Genomic DNA, 23417 nt, shown 5'->3' on the forward strand with positions numbered 1-23417 from the left:
TTTGGCCCCCTGAGACAAAAGTGACATGTAATGATATAATTACCTTCCTCCTGCCTGGCTCGCAGCCCCGTCAACAGCCCCAGAAGGAATATGCTGCCCATCCTCAAGATGGGACTCCAGAATGCAGCCAAGGACAGCCTCTCACACCCTGGAGCTGTTATGCAGCCCTGCCTTCCCTCAGCTCCCCCCACAACACCACTCCTCCAAACCCACTGAAAAGAAGCCCATACAGGACTCTGTTCATTTAAGAAAATAAAAATGATACATATGGCACAAACATGAGGGTCTACAGGGTCCCACACACCAGTCTGACTAGATTTTTATCCTTGAAGTAATGAGTTCCATTGTTCAGTTTCTTGCTCCAAAGAAGGAATGGGGCATCCTCATGCATATGATCAAATATATCCACCAGCCCTGCTGAGGGCTCTGAGACCTCATTCTGTGGGAAACTGATGACACACCACTCATGACACCTCAGAGCTCATGGGTCCCCAAAGGTTGCTCAACCCTGCACACCCATGTCCATGTAGGCGTCAACATACAACAACATCCATGTTTCCAACACTCCACCTGACTCTTGGCCCACCCCCAGCAAGGGACTGACTGCACCAAGGTTAGGAGAGGGAGGCAAGGCTCTGCTTTAATCATATTTCCACTCCTTTGGTCATCTTCCCAGAGGAGAATCCACTGGAAGTCATGGAAAGTCGAAAGAGCAGGATTATGTTAAATTAGATGTCCCTCCCCAGGTCAGCAGTGATCCCACAGCCCAAAGCAGCAATCCAAGTTTTATTTGCTCATAAACATTAATGGGACCAAACCTCAGGGAAAGGAACAAGAGAAGCCAAATGCCAGAGAGCAAGCAGCTCCATAAAACATGGGTGCAGAGCAGGATGGGGAAGGCTGGGGCTCTGGGGAAAGGGGTCCCCAAACTCTCCTTCCACAGGCGGACTGCCTTTGCCCACTTAGGCGGATGGATCTGGGTAGCTTTTCGAATGCCTCAGCATTCTACCAACACTTTTCTTGAGCAGGAAGAAAACATTTAAAATAAGAAATGTGTTCTTAATGGCCCAACCTCTGCCAAAGAGCAGTGACAATAGAGCATAGCCCCTACTGTAAGCAGGCTCTTCTTCAGCCCCAACCACCTCACACCAGGGCAGGGACCCCTGTCTCAGACATCTGTCCTATTGCAAAATTTATCAGTAACAACCCAAGTGATTTGAGGAAAAGCCATACCTCAGCCTCCATTCTGTCACCGCTAACACGGGGCACATCCCCTGTGCCTCCTGGGGGACTGGAGGTCATGTGGTTAAGGAGAGTGCACTGCAATCCAAGCCAGGCCCCATGCTAATCGTGTCAAATGCACACACTCCTTTGATCCCTTCAACAGCCCTATGAGACAGGGACTATGATCCCCATTTTACAGACTTAGAACCTGGGATTCAGACAGCCTCAGCCCCTGGATCAAGGTTTTACAGCTGGAACATGGCAGAGCCAGAACTAGAACCTAAGTCTGGGCCAAGAGTCTGTGCTTTTTAAGCCATACATGTGGGACCTGATCCCACACCATGTCAAACCCAGGCCTCAGACAGTAGTTGCTTAAGCAAAGCCTGTTCAATTGAATTCAAGCTCACTTCCTCAGAGCCCTTTTGAGACCTCTTTGCCAGACTGAGTTAGAAGCAGCCCCGGGTCTGTTCTTCTTCCTCTGACAAGGAGGGGAGCCACGGGAGAGTTGAAGCTATTTCTGACCCCTCCAGCTCTGTATCCAGGTTTTAACTGAGAGAGGGGAAGAGCATATTTTCTTTCCCAATTTCTTCCCTCATTTGAATATTGGATTTCCACATGTGGATTTGTAGAAGCCCGGTTCCCCAGAGAAATTCCCGGAGAAGCCATCTGCCTGTGTGCTTCTGAGGCTCCTTGGCAAAGGGAAATGTAGGATGCTAATCAATCATCCGAGGGGGAGCTGCTCACTCTTTTCCTGGGAGATAGGCAGGCACGTGCCCTTGAACATGGAGGCTGCATCACCAGAGAGGCACAGATTCAGGCTCTGCAAATGCTCGGACCATTCCAGGGTCACCTCTGACTGAGGTCAGGTCAGGTGTGCACCAGCCAGGGGCCAGGGCAGTGAAGAGCCAGGACAGACGGCCAGGCAAGGCCTTGAAGAGGCTGACACTTTGTATCAGAAGGGCCCAGAGGCTGCTGCTATGTCTGTGCCCAGACCAGAGCCCATCCCTGACACAGACAGGGATGCAGACACCCAAAAGAAGTCAAGTCATAGAGCTATCCCCAGAAATGTGGCAGGCCAGTACCACATTGGCCCTTCAATATGGCTGCCCCAGCTCCAGCAACGTCTCTGTGGGCAGGAAAGCCAGGTCTGTATGAGCCACAGCAGGCTACACTTGGGTGGGCCTTCTAGGTACAGCCTTCTCTTCCAGGACAGCCACCGGCTTCAATTTACCTCACTGGGAATTGAGGAAGCATTGGTAATAAAACAACATGAACAGACAAACCAGCTTCCAAGTAGAGTCCTATTAACTACACCTTGAAAAGCCCCAGAGAGTGTCTGATCTACCATGCAGTCTTATCAATGGAGAAACCCAATCCCTGAGAGAGACAAGTACTTCTCCAGGACACACTACAAGCCTCCCAGTCCAGGACTCCATCCCAGCACTCACCAGAATCAAGTCCCCCAAGGCTCGGTGGCACCCACCTTGCACAGCCACCGGGGAGAAGATGGGAGGAGATGGCCATCCCTCAGCCATTCCTGATCCCTCTCAAGGAAGTTCCAACCTCTGGAGGGGTTTCTCCTTCCCGTCTGTGTCCCTCTGCTCCTCTCTCCAAGCTTCAGGGATTTCTATCACATGTTCAGGCTGCCCCTGGTGCCTTGACAAAAAGGTTTTCAAAATGTGAAGAACTTCCTTAAATATTTCATCACTATATGCTAAACAAGGCATTCAGAACAGCCTGGGGCCTACACTGCTGCAGGGGAGAGAAGTTCGACAGATGGAATGTTTCTGCTCACGTGCTGTCCTCCGTGGGGCTTCCTGGGCCCAGGTGAGCTTCGTTTGGCCATGAAGGTGAACATACAGACTGACCATTGGGCCAGCTGCTCAGGCTGAACCAGGAAGGAACCAGCCTGCGCTCTCAGGCTGGCAGGGGTATTTCTGAGTCGTGATGCCTGAACAGATATGTCTGCACTCTGGCTCTCACAGGCCTGTCCCAAGCTCAGGGGAGGCCACTGCAGGCCTGGTGATAAATGCCCTGCCTCATTTCCATGGTGGGAGCTTGTGAGTCCATAGCATAGTTGACATGAGAATATGGAGTACTTGATGGCCCCAAAATGTATATGTGGGGGGAAGAGACTGGTGTAGGGTTTTCATTGGCTTTCTGTAACCAAAGGGATCTGTGGTCAGATATCTTTGGGAAATACAGGGTTAAAGAAAGTTTAACAGATTTCTTTTACAGAAGGACTTCCCACCCAGAGCCTGTGACATACTGATGGTCACTAACAATCTCCAAGAAGGGAGCACAGGATGCAGTGTTTCCCAGCTTCACTCAGAAGGCCACAAACAGCTTTAACAGAGCATCTCCCAGGACTTACACCCAATAGGACCTTCTGAAGAGAGTGAAATGGGATGTAGGGGAAGCTCAGGAGAGAGATACAGACGTTCACAGGAGACAAGTCTCTGTGAGGTCTTGGGAACATGCCCCCTCTTCTATGACGCCAAATTCCCTACCCAGAAGCACCACCAGTGATAAAGGGACATGCAATGCCCAAGCTTAGTGTTCACATGGACATGGGGCTTGTGAATGTAGGTAGGTCATGGGGGGACCATGGCGGTGGGGGCTGGAGTCCTCTCTGGGGACTCATGGTGGCTCCCAAGCACTGAAGACGCTGACACCCCCTGGGCCCCTCCACACCCTGCCCCGTGCACCCCCTTTTCTCCCTGCTCTCCTCCTACTCCACTTACCAGGGCTTCTCCACCCCAACCACTTTCCAAAGTGCCCCTACACAGCTGTCTCTCAGATAAGCACACAAGGCTGTTTTGTAACCACAGAGAAACAAATCCATGCTATCAGATTAACAAAACCAAAAAGCTTTGAAATGACCAGTGCCCATCCCTACCTCCGTTGAAGACCAGACCGTGTTGAGGCCAGGACTCCTGGCCCTCTTCATGAACCCTCCTCTTCTCGGTCCTTCTTAGGGGTCAGTCTCAACCTTGTCTGTCTCCAGGGTGGGGGCACCTCATGTCCATCTCCCCCAGCTACGTCCCCTATCTCAGCCCGAGCTCCTTCTCTCTGATCCAGAAGCCACCACAGCCCTCGGGCAGTGTTTCCTTCCCAGATACGCACCCCCCCCCCGCCCCCCGCCCCAGTCAGCCAGTCTTGCCACGAACACCCAGCAAAGCTCTGGAAACTCAGCCCTTGGAACCCAGCACACACTCACAGGAGCCCAGACGTGCCAGACTCTTCTCCATCACTTGCTCCTCGCCTAAGGACCGCATGGCCCAAAAGCACTTCCTTCATTAGGAGACCCAGCAGCACCTGCAGCCGGACCAACATGAGGGGCAGCCCAAGAGTGTCAGGCTGGCAGCTAACGTCACCACACCCCACTCACCAGCAGACGTCCACTCCATCCCCACACCACTGCTCTGCATGCTTTCTCCTTCTGGGCTGATGTGCCCCTTCACAGTCTGCTCCCTAACAGGCTGAAAAGAAGTAAAAATAACATTTTAATTCATGCACTTTGAGATTCCAAAAAATGTTTTCTAGAGGTTCAGAATGTCATCATCTTTGAAGTTCAGCTAAGCCAGCTGCCTCAGTTCCCAGAGGAGCTGAGAGAGAGAGAGAAAGGAGGGAAGCCAGTTCTGGGAGGAGGGGTCTGCAAAGGCAAGTGTCTAAAAATACCAGATTTCGTAATTGTGAACACATGAACCCTTCTTATGTATGTGGTTCCTGGATATGGCTTTATGTCAGCCCGATGGTGAAACTCGGTTTAGAGAGAAAACTCACAAACCCACATTTACAGGGAAAGCAGGGGCAGGAATCGGGTCCCTGCCTCCTCTCCTGGTCAAGCTTTGCTCACCGTGCTCCCACCCAGCCACCCTCACTAAAGCCTGCGACGGCTGTACCCAACCCTACCAGGGAAGGTCCAGGGATGATTGAGATCGCACGAAACCTCTTGACCCTCCAGATCAGTGAGCTCCTACAGCCCCATGCTCTCCAAAAATGGCACCCTTCACATAAACAACATAGCTGTCTGGTTCCTGCCTGCCTCCTCCACCCAAGGGCATGGACCTTAGCCATTGTATCCCCAACCTAGAGGCCTAGAATGGATGGATGGACAGACAGGAGGAAGAGGGAGAAAGGGAGGGAGGAAAGAGGGGAGGGAGAGAATCCAGGTGGCCATGGCCTCACCTGGCCCTCTTGTCCATGTTCCCCTAAGAAGGGAACTAGAACTAAATGACCACAAGTCTTGGGACACTGTGACTTACCCAGACCCCTCTGGGCCCCAGTCCCATAATTCCAATACCTAGGGGCCAACACTGCGGCCTTTTGCTCCTTTAGAAAGTCCAGGTTTGAGCCGTCTCTAAGGATCTCTAGTCTGAAACTCTGGAAATTGGCTGCAGGATCACATGCCACTCAAGCTATCTTCAGCAGAGAAGAATTCACGAAGTCTCTAAAGCATTCCACTGTGCTCCAGGGCTGGGACTCAGGGAGATTCCAGGACTGGATCCTCGTGTCCACAGCCATGGCCTCCCCGTACCTCTCTTGAGTTCTTGGCAGGTGAGCGGCTCTGCCTTCCCAGAAGCCCGCCCGTCTGCAGCTCCACCCTGAGCATAGGGCTGTGAGGCAGGTCCTGGGATCCCAGTGGGACCCAGAGACACCCGGTGCCATGGCTGGGGAGGCAGGAAGTCTCCCCTCCCGCCCAGCCCCCGGCTCGAGGTGATGTGTGCTATAGACAAACTCTGAAAGATCTCATCTCAAGCCCAGGTGGTTCTGCGGGGCCGTCCTCCCCTGGCCAGCTTGTCTAGCTTCCCTGGCCAGCTTGTCTAGCTTCCCTGGCCAGCTTGTCTAGCTTCCCTGGCCAGCTTGTCTAGCTTCCCTGACCTCGACAACCGCAGAAAAGCTGAGCGCGCACGCGCGCACGTACGCACGCACGCACGCGCACGCGCACACGCACTATTCATTTCCCCGCCTACATTTGCTGGCGCAGCCCCACATCGGAGTGACAAAGGCCAGGACAGAGACAGGATGCATGCCGAGGACCGGCAACCCGACAGCACCCTGGCCGCTTAGCAAGGACAGAAGGAGCCACTGATGTTCTGTGGCACTCATCCGACCCCGCCCACCCTGATGGCCTTCTCTCAGCACATACCACAGCCAGCTAGGGGAAAGCCTGCACGGAAGGGCAGCCGGCAGGTCCCTGGCCACAAACGTGTGGCAGTCACGCGGAGGTCATGGGCCACCGGAGGTCAGCGAGGGCTAGGAGGGGCCAGGAAGATTTGGGGAAGGGGGGCCACAAAATGGGTTAACTTAGGAAAGGATGGCGATGAGAAGTGCTCATTCCAAATGGGGGAGCAGGGGCAGCAAGGGTGGGGCAGGGGCGTGCAGGGGCAGTGCCGGAGCTGGGGGAGCCCAGGGCCTGAGTGGTCTGGGGCCTCCTGCTTCCCCTGCCCCTGCCCACTGCACACTCCGCAGCTGCCACTTTCTCCTTCCCCCCAGGTAGTTCCCTTTCTCAAAATGACTGCTTGGTAGCACTTTCTTGAGGGGCTTTTGGTGGCTTTTGAAATATAAGTCTGGAGCTGCACATGCCGCCTCGCCAATTTGCCGGAACATTACGCCTCCCCAGAAATTTCTTCTAAATTGACTTTCCTTCTTCCACCACAAACAGAGCCTTTGGAGCAATGGGCCTCTAAATCAACAATTATAAGTTTTCAAAGTCACTTTTAAAAGGCTGTCACAACGAGCCTACTCAGCTATTTTCTCTCTTCCCACGGGACGACCTGGTGGTGGCAGGAGGCTGGCGCCATTGGAAGGGCCTTCATCCGTCACCCAGCGACAGCCCCTGGTGCCCGGGGGGCCCGCAGAGCTCACATCTGCAGCCTGGGCAGCACCGGCATGATTTATCACAGGCAGCATGTCACCTTCGCCCGGTCGGGTTGATCTGTTGGCGGGTTGCTTCTCCTCTCGCTGACCTCCAAATGCCTCCAGGCCCCGGGCCTGGTCTCCCCGACGTCCACACACAGGTGCCTACTGTCACGGCTTCGATCACCATCTTTGGCCTGAGAGCTCCCCCGCTTGTGTCTCCGGGCCCAGACCCATATACCAGTTGCTTCTCTGGCATCTCCTCAAACTCAAAATGCCCTGTGCCTGTTTCCTCCCAGCCTTCTGCACCTCCGCGAAAGGCACCGCCATCACCGGGGCCGCAGCCTTGTAATCACCCTGGTTCTCCTTCTCCTCACCGCCACACCCCCTCCAACTCCATCCGTGAGGCCCACAGCTTTCCTGCCAAACAACATCCTACCTACTCACCCAGCCCCTTCCAGGTGCCAGCCCCTACCTCCCTGCACAGAGCCCTGGCGTCCAAACACGCTCCCCCTCACCCCAGCCCTTTTGCCTTCTCAAAATCCAAAATTCAGCCACCCTCCAGCTCTCAACTCAACGTCCCCTTCTCAAGGAAGCCTCCCTGCCCCATGAGCCAGCTCAGTCTTGAATGGTCTGAACTCCCCGTGCTGCCCAGGGGCAGGAGCACCCAGGAGCACATATCCCAGGAGTGCGTATCCCAGGCCACTGAGTAATACATTCACCAGTGGGGTGCTGGTTTTGTTTTTATTGATTATCTGACCTCCCTGCTGGTCTTTGAGGCCAGGACTGGGTTTGTTTTGTTTGAGGCTGATCCCAGGGCCTTTCCCACAACAGGTTCTCTGTAAATATTGACGGAATAAATGCATAATTCTGCAAATCCTAAGTAGGAGGTTGCCAGGAGCCAAGGAATCAAGAAGGAAAGAAAATGGAGAGAGAATTTGGATCTCTCCTCAATGGGGTCCATTTCACCATAAAACCCATGCAGTTGAGAAATCTCATTATTCTCAAACACCGGATGCTGGGAGAGATGGAATATGGCATTTAAAAATAAGTTTATGGCAAATGCAACATAATTGAGGGGAGCGAAAAGCTTTGTAATGCCCCAGGGAAACGTCTAGCTGCCCCCACCTCAGTTACACCAGCCAGACGCTGGTCAGCCTTCACAGAGCTGAGGGAGGGCCCGGCTGGATGCCTGGGTACATGTGAGATAAGGCTGAGAGCTGAGGGCTCTCACATGGCATTTCTAATCTGCCTGGGGTCAACCTCCTCCCAGCCCAGGCCTCGTTCTAGAAATACGTTGCTCTTGCTGCAACTGTGATTCCTTTGGGGAACCATGCCCCCTGTTCTCCATATGGTTCTGTGGGGCTATCCATCATAGTGCCCCAGTCCTGGCCTCTGACTTCAGAGGTGTGCCCAGCTGAAACAATTACAGTATCACATCTCCCTAGACATCACTGGTCTATGTGGACACTTGACCCAGGAAGGCCAATCATTTCCATGTTTATATAGTCATATATGGAGAGGAAGCTTGCTTTCCACTGACTTGCCAAGCTAGAGTCATGTGAGCCTGGAGCTGCTAGCAGCCATCCTCCCTGACAGTATGAAAGAAGCCCACCAGCACTAGGAGAAAATGAGACCCAGACATGGTTGAGCATCAGGGTGAGCAGGGCCAAGAGAAGTAGAAAGTGAGAGAAAAGGCATTATTTGTGTTGCTGGATCCAGCCTTGCCTGAAGGCAGACACCCCTAAATTTCTCCTCTACATGAGTTAGTAAACATCCCTTTTGACTCAGGTGCGTTTGCCTGTCATTTATACTCAAGAGTCCAGAAGAACATAGCCGTTATCCTCAGGAGCCCCCAAGATAGACCCCTCTGTCTATGCATGAAATTGTCTCTTGCAACTCTATGCCAAGCGTCTAAGATTATAGTCTGAGTGTAAGACATGACCATGCCACAGTAATATGGAAGAGAAATCTCAGTGGTGTCTAGTCCCTGTGCCTAACCCCAACCCCCAGGATATACCTCCCCCTGCAGGCCCTGTGTTTCCATACCCCAGACTCAGGAAGTTCTGAACACAAGAGCTACAACGCCCATTTCCTAGATCCAGGAGCACTTTCTGGAGTCCCAGCTGCTCTCTCCTTCTAAATGGGGTAAATTCTCTGGAAGCACACCACTCACCCCTTGCCAGGGGTGGGCAAAAACATGGTCTTTCTGGGTGGAATAGAAATGTCCCTCTCAGCGGTGCTCCCACCCATTCTACCCTCCCCATGGTATACAGCCTAATGGAATTTGCTGGAATCCCCCCAACCAATATTGCTAACTCCTCTTTTATCTTCTGTTCTAAAAACCTTTCAAACCCATCATCTTTGCCCCACAAAACAAATTTATTTTTTGAGTCATGTAGGAAAAAACTGAAGTTGAAATGCGGTGAGGGTAGAGGTTTTTGTATTGGTGTCAGGCTTCTGTGAAATCTAATGGAGCTGTTCTCTGACAACATTATCTATGTTTGGCTAATTTGGTGGAGGAGACAATGTCCTCTATTGAGCAGGAAAAATAGAATGCACAGTCCTAGAAAAGCAGAGAGTTGGCCCATCGTGGATAATTTGCTTCTGCTATTCATCCCGCAGATAGGCACTCAATTAGAGAGACGTTCGCAGGTAAATTTCCATTCATTCTTTTATCACCTCCACACATTCATTTTCTCAATGAAATAGTCATTTTTAAAATAGCTTGAAGCAGAGATGCATGTCAGTAAACAAAAGGACAGGCTTCCTTATCACAGTATATTTTATCCTGATTATTTATTCTTCTACCCCTCAGAAAGCTCTGCGACTAATTCACTCTCTCGGTCCTTTCTTACCAATGTTTTTCCTCTTAATGCAGAGTCCAGACTGGCTCTGATGAACGACAGGAGTCAACCTTCCCTGAGCCCCATGTTCAGGGGCCTGGTCCCAGGGCCGAGGCTAGCTGGAAGGGAAAGAAAGAGCCACCGATCCTGAAGAACCTGATCACATCAGAGGCAGGAAGCCCAAGCAATGGGACCACAAAACCCACAAGTGGTCCCTGCCACGGGCGGCCATGCAGGATGGGGACCGGTGTCCTGGCAACAGCAGGTATGGCTCCCCGCCCAGAGGCATGGTCACCTGAATGCCCCACGACCACAAAGAGAACTTTTCACCGAGCTGCTCCTGCCAGAGTCAGCTCAGAGTATTTACTAAGCTCTTCCTTTGTCCAAGCTCTGGGGCTGGGTACTGAAGGCGTGAGAATGCAGCAGCCAAGGTCCTAGCCTCCAAGAAGTTGTCCTGCACAGAGAAAACAAGGTGTGGGAGCATCGCCTTTGCCACGAACTCAGGTTAAAACTGGGGCTCCAACCACGGAAGGTTTTTCTCCCAGGAGGAAAAACACAACTTAAAAGATTCATGCCAAGAGGCTGGTTCTGGAGCCAAGATGTCCATCAACAGATGAATGGATAAAGAAGATGTGGTATATATATACAATGGAATATTATGCAGCCATCAAAAGGAATAAGATCTTGCCATTTGCAACGACGTGGATGGAACTGGAGGGTATTATGCTGAGCGAAATAAGTCAAACAGAGAAAGACATGTATCATATGACCTCACTGATATGAGGAATTCTTAATCTCAGGAAACAAACTGAGGGTTGCTGGAGTGGGGGGTGGGGTGGGAGGGATGGGGTGACTGGGTGATGGACACTGGGGAGGGTATGTGTTCTGGTAAGCGCTGTGAATTGTGCAAGACTGTTGAATCTCAGATCTGTACCTCTGAAACAAATAATGCAATATATGTTAAGAAAGAAAAAAAGAAGAAGAAGAATGTAGCAGGAGGGGAAGAATGAAGGGGGGGAAATCGGAGGGGGAGAAGAACCATGAGAGACGATGGACTCTGAAAAACAAACTGAGGGTTCTAGAGGGGAGGGGGGTGGGAGGATGGGTTAGCCTGGTGATGGGTATTGAGGAGGGCACGTTCTGCATGGAGCACTGGGTGTTATGCACAAACAATGAATCATGGAACACTATATCTAAAACTAATGATGTAATGTATGGGGATTAACATAACAATAAAAAAATTTAAATAAAAAAATGCAAAAAACAAAAAAACAAAAAAACAACTCTGCATCTCAGATATTCTCCACTAATGCTAGGAGAGCAAGCCTGTTAGGAGAGGGGGGATGTAGCTGGAAGGTTACTAAGAAAACTTGGGCGGTCAGCCGGAGGGTCCTTGCCTTTGCTGCCCTTCTCTGACCCCCAGGAGTCTGGCTAGGGGCCCACACTGATGCTAAGTTAAGCATAGTGTGATGAGTTTGCTCTCTGAAGCTGGAGATACTCCTGTTCCTAATATTCCGCCCCACATGAGGCCCACATCCAAGGACCCTGTTCTGACAGAATGTTTTTAGCCGGTCAGGCAAAGGGAACCCCAGGCCCTTGTTGCTGGTCTGTCTGCCTTCTTTGTTGTCCTTTCTGGGAACAACGTGGAACTTTCCTTAGCGTCTCAGGTGGCCAGCCGTCTCAGGACTGTGCCCACTGACCGCCCGCCTTCCGGCAGCCTGGGCCACCCCAGAGACCCTAGCCTCCATTAGCAGCAGATATGCGGAGAAAGTCCGACAGCCCTGACCTGCCAGTGAGTCTTTCTTTGTTTGACTCCATTAGCAACTGACCTCCAAGACTTTGTGAGAAGAAGATTCCAAAACCTGCCAGCGCGATCCAAACAGCTTTCAGCAGAAACAGTTGGTCTGAATTCCTCTTGCAGATAGCTCTGGGCGGAGAAAGAAGAAATTGCTATTGCATCTCCCAAAAGCATTTTGTAAAAGGACTATTTATTCTAGGTACAGTCTATTTTGCCCAGCACCTCGCAGACAGTCAATAATTCCAGTTTGTTTATGATTATCCTTGCATCCTCCCCCTCCATCTGCCTCCCGAGCCTGCGCTTCTCGCTGCGGCCGCCCCACAGAACAGGGGAGCATCTGTCTCTCTAATGACCGGCCATGGCAATCTCGGCTGTTCAATATGGCTAGATGAAGAAAACATTTAATTTCTACTATATGGGGCACTCCAAAGCCAGATTTGACAACTGTTCCATTGAACACTAGTATTTCATAATTTCCTTTGATAACAAAAAGAAACAGTTCTTACTCCCAGAGGAATATATTTACAAGATGGAAAGTTGATAACCAGGCCACTAGAATGACAAATGGTTCTAAAATACACTGTGTGTTGACGTTGATGAACGTGCACTGCCTTCTGCGAGATGGAGTTCTTCCAGAGAGTGTCTTGGTCTCAGCCTGAAGGGCCTGCAGATGTCTTAGTGAGAAGCAAGAGTCTGAGTCCTGTTCTTGGGGCCTTCTTGGAGTGGAGAGAAATCTTGGGTGAGGGCCTCTGGGTCAGGCATGAACGGGAGGTAGAAGCACCAAGGGAAGGAGATCCCCAAGGGCTGGGGCGGGGGGGAGTTGGGTCAGAGAATCTTCATGTAGAGGTGAGGTGCCCATAGGGTAGTGAAGGATGGAAAGGGCCTTGGTAAGTGGGGAGTTGGAGGGACAGGGACAGTGAAGATATCCAGACCATTTCCTACCGTGAAAGTGAAGGGTGGTCAGCTGGGGACCTGGGTGGAGGGGGCAGTTCTGTGGGTAGGGAGAGGACCATGGATGAGTCTCAGGGCTGTGGTCTCCTGCCCTTGGCTGAGATGGCTAGGTCATGGTAATGCACGCAAGCAGAGGGAAGATATGTCTCCTGCTTCAGCTCTGTGACCATGGAGGGAGGGATCCCAGAGACAGAGACTAACAAGACTGTCATTATTGAGGCACACTTTTGTGCTGGGCATTGGCCCAACACCTTGGGGAGTGTTTTAACAGAAGAATCACAAAGGCCAATTGGCATGATAGGAGCTTGGGACAGGGAGATGGCCAGGCTCCTCGGAGCCCTCTGGGGGTGGGGTTCTTGCTCCCATTCTAGAGACTTGTTTTCCTTCATGCTTCTCTCTTCCCATGAGCCAGTGACCAGCCCTGTAATCCAGAGCGGCATAGACCCCTCGCCTGCCCGTGATGCTCCTGCTCATGCCAACCTCTGCCTGTCCTTCTGGGGCTCCACGTCGGAGGCCTGGGCTGTGATGGGAGGAAGGGAAGGCTGGAGTCAGGAAATCTCCTTTTCACCTCCTGAACTGGCAGACATCCTCAGAGACTAAAGTGGTGGGAAATGGGCACAGGGAGTGTGCAGTGATTCTCCAAAAAGGCACTTTCCACCAACATTTTGCTTCAATTCCTCACTGCTTTGGGCTTTTCTGAATAATTAATTGGTGGAGCAAGCATTTGCCCTGAATTTTTTAGATAATTAGTAGGTCAAGCACCTCCCAGAAAAGAGGATTTCTCGGGCTCCCTCTGGGTCCTGTGTCTTCACAGTACTGTCCCCTCCTGGCATCGCTTTGTGAAAAACCCACCTGGCTTCAACTTGCTTCTTGGGTCAGAATATGATTCTGTCCCCGCACCTCACACCTCCCAGTAATCTTGGTCAGCTCACCCTGAGGAGGAGCGAATCCCTACAGATCTGGATTGGGAACTCCCAAAGAGAATAGGACTGTGTGACCTATTTCCCTCCTCAGCACATGTTTAACTTAAGAAGAGGGTGGTGGATTAAATAGCCTTTGTTAAGAGATTTTCACCATGTCTCCTGAGCTATTATAATACCAGCCTTAAATAGTTCTACCCTAAACTCCATTCAAATAATTTCTAAGGCTCAGGGCGATAAGTGATTTAGTGATGCTTTTATTTTCAATACTTCCACCTTGCAACTGAGCGGAGAAGGGTGGCAGGGACTGTGGGAGGGAAATGTTGGACTGTCATATACACCTTGCAAGCCTGGCTCCCAGTCATGTCCCCTCCTCGGTTAAATAGGCCAGTGATCTCTGCTTTATCCCGTCACACGAGATGGGGTGGGGACTTTGGAAAGTGTAAGATATGAACATGTTATTAGGTATTGGCATCACGTGGATGGACCCTCTGCCCTTCGATTTCAGCCTGTGGCTGTTTTTTCACTTAACAGCTGGGTGCTTGAGCAGGTTGTGCACTGCTCAAAGGTGCTCAGTTGAGGGAGCAGATGGGGGCTGAAATCTGGTCTGCACTGTGATACCAACCTATGTGCCCTTAGGGCTGTGTCTGCTTGGGGGGGGGCACATTTTCTGATTCATATAAAAGAATAGGCTGGTGGCAGCCCTGGCTAGGAACCCTTAGGCTGGTCTCAGAGCAGGGCCTTGTCACTCAGAAGTCCTCACCTGGTGAATCCCTCCAGGAAAGAGCATCTATGCCTAAGTCCATGCACTCTGGTTCTCATTTGCCCACTGCCCCAAACATTCTGCCTGTCCTCTGGTTCCCAGCGCAAGTCCTCTGAAGTTCATCCTCATTGCATCCTTGAAGGGCTTGGAGCCCAGCTGATGGCCTCTGCCAGGGAGTGCTGAGTGATCAGCATGAGCTCCTCTGACCCATTATCCACCCACAACCAACCCACTCCCCCAGAGGTTCCTCCACGTCTGACCCCTATCTCTTCTTGCCCCAAGGCCTGGTCCTGGCACCTTGAGAGGACTGTAGGTTCCCACAGTCTCATGTCTGCTCTTGACCATGGGCTCCAAGTTTGCTTCTCCAGCTGTATTACAAGAGAGGAGCTCTTGAAAATCTCTTACCTGTGGTCTCAACTCTCTCCCCTGCCTCCTCCTGCCTGTTCCCCACTTGGCTGAGCCGGCAGGGCCTGGTGCTTGCTGGTGCCCCCACCTTTGGAAGGCCTCACTGGGCTGTGATGTTGGGTTTGTCTGTATTTAAGGAGAAGCGCTTGGCTAACTCTGCTGTCTTTGGCCCAGAGCAAAGGGCCTTTCCCTCTGGTCCATCTGCCCAGCAACCTGAGCAACTCATAGGGAAGGCAGGCAAATCCCCAGTTAGCAATTTAGAGACTTCCTTTTGTCTTGTATGCATAAATTTCCCCCAGAGACTCCACAGGGGCAGGGAGTCATTGGTTGAAGGCAGGCTTTAGGGGCTCAGAACGGACTAGCTCAGCCTTTTAACTGCCCTTGGGACTCCCTACCCATTACCCACCAAAGTAACCCATCTAAGTCATCCTCCGGCTTCAGCCCAACACCAGCCTCACTCCCAACTTAACCCAGGGCCCAGGCAAGGTCTGAGGCCAGGAAGAAGCCAGCGGGGGGTTGGGGTGGGGCAAACACCCAGTCAAGGACATAAGGAAGTTTGCCCTCAGCTCTTTAGGTGCTAATAGAAACAAAAAGAAAATTAACCTAGATTCATTCTCTAATCACTAGGTCTTATTACAGCCTGGTTACATCATCTATCTTGGTTTACATTCTCTCTTAACCTGTTTTTTTAATTGGTGACAATAGAGCTAAAGAGCCTTGTGTTGGACTCCTACATTTGGCTGGGGTGGGCAGATTGAGGCAATTTATTGTAAGCATAACAGTGGTCTCTGCACAAACGAGAGGTTGTTACTAACAGTGGTGGCTTCATGTTATGGGAATTGTGATTAGGACGGATCAGCAATGCAATAAAGGGCCGCTAAATTAGCGGGTGCCACCGCTCAGATAGAATCACTGGGTTTGGGTTCTCTGGGCTGGTCCTTGAGCTTGCATGGGCCTGCCAAAGCCTGCTAGAGAAAGTTGGGGAGGGGAACTCTTACGTTTTTATAGAATAATGGGGGTGGCAGATTCAGTGCACTGGACTAGCCCTGGGCCTCAGTCTTGTAGATCTTGCTTTCTCTGCTCCCACTGCAGCAGATGGCAGGAGGCCCCAGTCCCCAGGGGACACCTGTGGGAGAAAGCCCACCTTAGGCAAGATGAACAACGGGGAGAACAGGACAGGCTCAGGTATGGCCTCTCTCCGTGTGCATTATGGTCAAAGAGAAGTTCTCTTCTCACAGCACGCCCCTGGTGGCCAGGAGGACTTATTGGAGCATTTCCTCCAGCGGTCAGCAGGGCGCAGGGGCTTTTTTTCCTGTGCTCTGTATTCTCATAGCTGGATTAGGCAGCATAGCATTGTTATCATCAATGGCTAATTCGGTCATCGTATCACCTAAATGTCTATTCAGTTTCTCTCTTTTTCCTTGGTGCAAACAGAACGCAGCTCTTTGCGTACTGTCAGTGTCTTTTTGCAATACCAGTCTTCCCTCTCTGCTGGTTCTTGTTCATTTAGCTTGGAATTGGTGTTTCATTTGATCACTGCTCACAGTTTGTCTGGCTTTTTGGGCCAGAAATTTTTTTTTTTTCTGCCTGGGAAAAAAAAGTCACTATATTTAGAAAGCAATTTCCCCAGAATCGGGAGCCAAACTGATTTTATGATTCAGAAACTAAATGAAAAAAAAAATTTTTTTTCCTTTTAAGTTTCTAATTTTCCCTCAGAAGAAATATATGAATAACTGTGCATATGTCTGTCTGAAAGAAGGACAGAGCCATGTAAGTTCATGAACTTTTATTTATTATCATCTTCAATGGCCTATAAATGAGACAGAGGGAGAATACACACACGCTTAAGGCCTGCTTGCTAACTGATGCGCTCTCTTCAGGATGATATATATGTCGTACACTTCTGAATTCCTGATTTGTAGATCTCAAATCCTTTGAAACAAGGAGTGATAAAGACAGGCCTCTAGTCCAAAGCATCATTGTCAGTGTCTCAAGGATAATGAGGTTGTCTCAACTGAGTGAAGTCCTTACTATTAATTTTCTTTGCTTTGTTTTTTTGAGGCGTCAAAAAAAAACTTGTTTTGCTTAATATATTAGCATTAATTTCTAGGCTTTGAAAACTAATCCTACTTTGAAAGGAGAGTTTTAAATTTGAAATATGAGGCCTGTGCAGCGGTACCTTGGCATCATTAACCGTCCCTTCAATATTAATTGCAGGTATATCCATCATGGGGAACTTGTTTGTCATTAACGTGAGGGAGATGCAAAAGCAGAGGCTCCTGGAACCCCTCCAGGGATAATGATGTCACTCAAAACTTTGTTCTGGAATCGATCTGACCTCAGAAATGGGCTGTACCTATTGACAAAATGACAGTTGGTAGTTTTAACAAAGCTGACTAGTGGCAGTTTTAGCAAATGGAATGGGAGTTGGTTTGTGGATGAATGTGCCAGGCAACTTCGGCCCTGAGCAAAGTTTTTGTGGATGAGGCTGATGAGCCCGAGGGGGTCAAAGGGCAGGGCACCTTGAAATCGATGTTTAATTCTATGTTTCAGCCGAGGAGGCGACTTATTAGTAATGCAGCCCAGCTGCCACAGGCTGGGTCTGCTTAGGGAAGATGGGTTTATATTTGTTCTGGTCTCTGGTGAAAGGAACATTAACCTGTATATATAATATATGTGGATTTAAAAATTGTAACCAGGGGTGCCTGGCTGGCTCGGAAGAGCATGCCACTCTTGATCTCGGGATCATAAGTTCAAGCCCCATGTTGGATGTAAAGATTACTAAAAAATGAATACAAACTTAAAAATTGTAACCATTTCCCCATCCCACCAAGAGCCTCCATGGGCTTGTCTTCTTATGCATATTATTGATTCCCTTTGGGGGCTGGTGACTTTTTTGTTCTTATTCAGCAATTTTGCCTGTTAAATTCTAATCTGGGTCTAAAACGTTTTCCAATAAAGACACAGCTTGAGGATCATCCAGTTGGACGGGAGGCTAGATCCATAGAGGGCCCTTGGGGGTATATCCATGGGAAGGGCTTAGCCTGCCCTGAGGAGCCAATATCCTCACTCTGCAAACCTTTCTGGTTATGGCAGAATGGGCCAGAAGGGAGTGTCTCTTTTTGAAACTGGGTTTTTTTTTTTTTTTTTTTTTTACCTAAACCACCCTGGTTTCTCAAAGAATGCCATCTTCCTGGTACAGACAGAGGAAGAAGGTAGGTCGGAGCTGAGTCCTCATTCCTGAGAGCAAAGAGCCCTGACCCCATGGAGGGTAGAATTTTCCTGCCTCCAACTCCCACACTGTCCCTTTGCCAGGCCAGAGAATTTTCTATGGCAATGCAGTCCAGGTATAGGAATATCTGATTCACTTTACTCTTCAATAAATGCAATTTAACAAACACTTATTGAGTGCCAGTTCTGTAAAATTACCATGGAAACCCAAGTGGAATCTTTAAAATCCTCTGGGGGAATCGTTCAGCTCCCACTTCCATCCATTCTCCAGTGAGCAGGAAGGGTACATCTTGGTCCAACCCATTGCCTGGTTGTATGCTTGCATTCAGCCCAAACAACAGAAAGGGGAGACAGATGGAGGAAAATGTGTAAAGCCGATAATATGGCTTTTTGTCCCTGGTGGTGTAATGTTGGGCTCCCAGGGAAGAGGGGTGAGGAGCCAGGGCTTTGATTTCTGTTGGAGCAAAGAGCTGAGTTCACTCACAGCTGCCTGTGCTCCATAGTGTCACCGCCCACATGCTCTGCAGCAGGGCAGGACCTACAAAGGGGTGTCTGTCTTAGTGCCTGGTGACAGCCTCATCCGTGGGCCCTGCAGCCCAGCAGGGGCCTTAGGCTTCAGAAGATCAAAGCCTCAATTATGTGAGGCACTTGTCACAGAGAGAGAGCAGGGCTTATGTCTGACACAGGGCTGGGAACCACAGAAGCAAGGTCCTGACAGGGCTTTTCGAGAAACCAGAAGACATCATGCCATGTATTCTTAAGAAAACAGTAGTTCCAACTGTGCTTAGGAAAGCTCCAACTTAGAAAAGGGCAAGATGGGGTTTGACATTTAAGATCATTGTAATGATTATGAATCTTTGCATTGCAAGTGATTAAAAAAAAAAAGGAAAGAAAGAAAAGGAAAAGAAAAGAAAAGGAAAAAAAAAACTGGCTTAAACCATGAAGAAAATCTGCTGGTTCAGTTAGTAAGAAAAGTGCAGATATAACTTCAGGTAATGATTGATCCAGGAACTCAATGATATCCCAAGGACACAGCTTCTTTCCATTTCTCTGCACTTCCTTTTGGGTGGCTTCCTAGATGGGCCCAAGCTGGCTGCCAGCAGGTCCCAGGACTTCCTCATCCACGTGGAGCAGGAAGTAGAAACATCTTTGCAACAGCTTTTCTGGCAATCCCTGAGATTCACCCTGATTGGATTGGCTTGGCTCATGTGACCACTCCTGAACCAATCGCTGGTGGACAGAGGGAGCTCACAAGACCTACCCTTGGGGTACACAGCCAGGTTTTAGTAGAACCAAAGGGAAACGAAGAACATTTGAAGGGGGCAGGGGCTCAGGAAGGCAAACAATAAATGTTTGCTACAATTTCACAAAGGACATTACTTAAATTTACCCCTACCTTTGCCTGCTAGTATCTGTTCACAGGTAATTATAAATAACTTTGATTCATAAATGTCAGCAGCTATCATTTATTTGGGAATTTACTATTAGATCTAAAAGAATTTAATTTGCCAAGCACCTCATATGAATTGCATCATTTAATCCTGATACAAACCCCTGAGATTGTGATCCTGCATTATCATCCATCCTCCTGTACAAGTGGGGAAAACCAAGGTACAGACAAGTGAAGTGACTTTCCCAAGGTCACAAAGGCAGTAAGTCGCAGAGACAGCATTCGAACCCAGCTCTGAGACTCTGTGAAGTCCATGCATTTAAAGGCAAGATGCCAGAAGCACTATGTTATAAATATCACAGGGTAAGGATTTCCTACCAACAGAGGGTTTGAGTCTTTCCCTAGATGCTCTGCCCTTCCTAGGGAAGTGTTCTCCAGATCGCTGCGTTCTGGGGCTGTTCTTGCCACTCACGTGCCCTGAGACCTTGGGTCTCTGCCTTCCCCCGAGCCTGAGCCTGCTCACTTGTGAAAATGAGAGCTTGTACTCTATAGTTTCTCAGTAATTTCTAACTCAGACACCCAGGGCTCTCTGAATCTGAGCTGTCCTTGGTTTTTTTTTTTTTGGTTTTGGGTGACAGGAGGGATTCCTCCTGCCTCCCCCCCACTCTGCCACCCCCCACTCTGGTATACTTCTTCTTGGGAGAGGAGATTCCTTTAATAGGCTCTTATTTTTCCTCTAAATAAAAGGAGTATTCAAATATTTTCTTAGCTCATCTCCTAGAATCTAAAAGCAGCAAACAAATCATACCCATGTGATGCATCACGTTTCAGCCTGTGGACTTGGATCTCCGCTGTGCACACTCCTGTCGCCAGTTGGGCAGCTCTCTGCCTGGACACCCCTGTGCCCCACTCTGGTGTGCACTGAGTTCCTCCAGGGAGACTGAGGAGCCCACACGGACCTCGAATTCACAGGGTCCCCTTGGAAGAGCCACGAGTCCCCAGAGGAGGAGACAATTTAATTTCCAGTAGCTCCCTGAGCTTTTCATTTGATTTTTGCCTGTCTCGGTAGGGCCACGCCTCTGAGGGCCGAGGAACTCTCATCATCCAGGCATAACACGTGCCCACACAGGGGGTCTACGGGCTCCTCTGTATGTACCAGCTTTGTTATCAAAGCGCCCGATAGCTGTTATATCTGAGATTTCCATGACCCATCACTGTGTAGGTATCTTTGTCACCTTGAAAACAGCTTTTGTTTCTTCAATATATCATGACCCTTTCTTTTTGGGATATCGACTTTTCTTCTCTTGGGGTGGGGATGGTTGTGCTCAGCCAGTGTCGGTGAGCCGTCAGGCTTTGGGGAGTGGAGTTTGGGGAGCACAAGATGGAGCTTCTTATGGTGGCTGGGTGTGCACCACCCCAATGTCTGTGTGCTCCTTTCACCCCACAGAGCCCTACCTCCTCAGAGGGAGATGCTCATGCTGTCACAAATCCACTCAGGTATCCCTACCCCCTGCTCTGTTGGGTGGCCTCAAGCATTGCTCTTTCCACGGGTCATTCTTGAAAAAGCTAACCTGGAAGGGCACAATGAGTCCACGTGACCTCTCTCTGAGCCCTTGTGACTGAAGGTGGATGTGAGATGTGGCTGCACGTTCCTTGGCAGCATGTGGGCCAAGCTCCAAGACGAATGACTGTCTGTGTTCAAATTAATGGGCTGCTTTCTCACCCCGGGGACCTGCCTGAGGTAAGAGGGGGCAGGTGTGCACAGCACTGAGGTAGTGACCCCCATGCGGGAAGGTTATGTGGGCAAAATGCCGCGTTCACCCTTCCCTTCTGCAGGGTCCAGAGGCAGCAGTTCATGGAATGTGGTCTGTCCGGATACAGGACTGGTGGTCCTAGGGAGAGGATGCTTGCAGGGGTCAGAGAGTGCTGGAGTCTTCCAAAAATGTCAGAAGCCAACTCCGAGTTGCAAACGGTGGTGCCACATGTCTTCTTAAAGACAGACGTTTCTGGGGTGCCTGGTTAAGCGTCTGCCTTCGGCTCAGGTCATGATCCCAGGGTCCTGGGATCAAACCCCACATCAGGCTCCCTGCTCCGCGGGAGGTCTGCTTCTCCCTCTCCCGCTCCCCCTGCTTGTGTTCCCTCTCTCACTATGTCTCTCTCTGTCAAATAAATAAATAAATAAAATCTTAAAAAAAATAAAAAAGACACTTCTCCTAAGCCCCATCTCACATCCACCTTCAGTCACAAGGGCTCAGAGAGAGGTCACGTGGACTCATTGTGCCCTTCCAGGTTAGCTTTTTAAAGAATAACCGGTGGAAAGAGGAATGCTTGAGGCCACCCAACAGAGCAGGGGGTAGGGATACCTGAGTGGCTTTGTGACAGCATGAGCATCTCCCTCTGGGGAGGTAGGGCTCTGTGTCTCTCTGGGCTTTCTGGCTCTTGCCGTGTATGACCTGCTGTGCTGGTCACCGTCGGTGCCTGTCCTGCCTGCCTTTCCCACCGGTGTTCCCCGTCCCTGCCTGCCGTGTGCTGTGACTTCTCCAGGAATTGCCCTCTGCCCAATGGGAGCTACCTTGTCCCAGGAAGTTTTGCCCCACCCCCCAACTTCCCCCTGGGCTAGTGACTGACAGACAAAGGGGTACAAAAGGTCAGCCCACTTGCCTCAAGGTAAGATCCACTTTGTGGGGGCCGTTGGGCTTCAGAGTGTGCCACAGTATCCAGCTGAGGTCAGACCCCAGCTGCAGCCACATCCTCTACCTTGCCCTGCTCCCTCACTCTTTCCAACCCTATTGAGTCTAATACATATTTCTGAGAGTATTCGCTCGGTAGATCGCATGCACCCAAATCCCTGTCTTAGTTCTTGTTTCTAGGGACTCTGACCTCAGGTACCTGGTCACCATTGGCCAGGATTGTGTCATCAGCATAGGATTAATAGGTCATTGTCTTCCATTTATTCCAGTCATACCAGCCCCTCTCCTTCTTTGCCTCCCCCAACCCTTTCTCTCTTTATCCTTCTTTTGCTGTTTCATTTGCCTGCATATATATTCACCTACCCACCCATCCACCCGTCCGTCCACCTTTCTGCCAATCTGTGCACTCATCCAGCCATCCAGAGATGGACCTTCAAACTCTCCTGTATGGTGAAAAGATCACAATTCAGGTTCTTCCCAGACGGAGACTGCTTGGGACCACCCATAGCTCCTGGGCTGGGCTTCCTTTCTGTTCGTCTAGAGAAGGAGTAGCACTGGGAAATGGAAGGACAAGTGCCCTTGCTTCCAGCTAAGAAGAACACCCACCCACAAGGGAGAACTGGCCTTGTGAAGCCAGCATGACTCACCTTTAGTACATTGTCTACCATTTCATGATTGCTGGTTTTTTTTTTTTTTTTCTTAGAGACTCACCACCTGGCCCTGGGTCAGTGGCAGAAGCAGGATAGGGAGTGTTTTTCACTTATAAATGGTGTAGGAAAAATCGAGGTGAATTATCTGGCTGCTGCATGAGTGCTTTATTGATTAGAGAGCGCCAATCAAATTAGCTGTCAGAGGAGAATGCAGATGGCACCATGTGGAATGGATTTTCTATATCCCCTAATTGCATTATTTCAATCAGTGGGTGAACATTGCATCGCCTGCGGTGGGATTTGGTGGGGGGGGTGAGGGTGGGAAATGGGGGCGGGTTGACACACACTCTCTGGGCCTGGCTGAGGATGTGGGTTTGAATGTCACAAGTATTTTAATATCAAGATTGAGGCATTAGCAAAATGGATCTGGATTGCTTTATGGATTAATGTGGGGCAGGGGCAGGACTTCAGCATGTGCTTACAGGAGAGAATGTGTCTCCCTCTTTTGGAGATTCGACATGTGTCAATCCCTGGTATAAGCAGATTGAAACAACTCTCTTCCACCTTTCAAAGGTGGTATTGCTCAGCACTTAAGAGCTTATGTTCTGATCCAAATCTCAGTTCTACTCCTTAATAGTTGAGCTCCCTTTGGCAGACTAATTATCCTCTCCAATCCTCAATTTTCTC

This window comes from Phoca vitulina, unplaced genomic scaffold (genome assembly GCF_004348235.1).
Source record: "Phoca vitulina isolate PV1807 unplaced genomic scaffold, GSC_HSeal_1.0 scaffold32, whole genome shotgun sequence".
Taxonomy (NCBI): domain Eukaryota; kingdom Metazoa; phylum Chordata; class Mammalia; order Carnivora; family Phocidae; genus Phoca; species Phoca vitulina.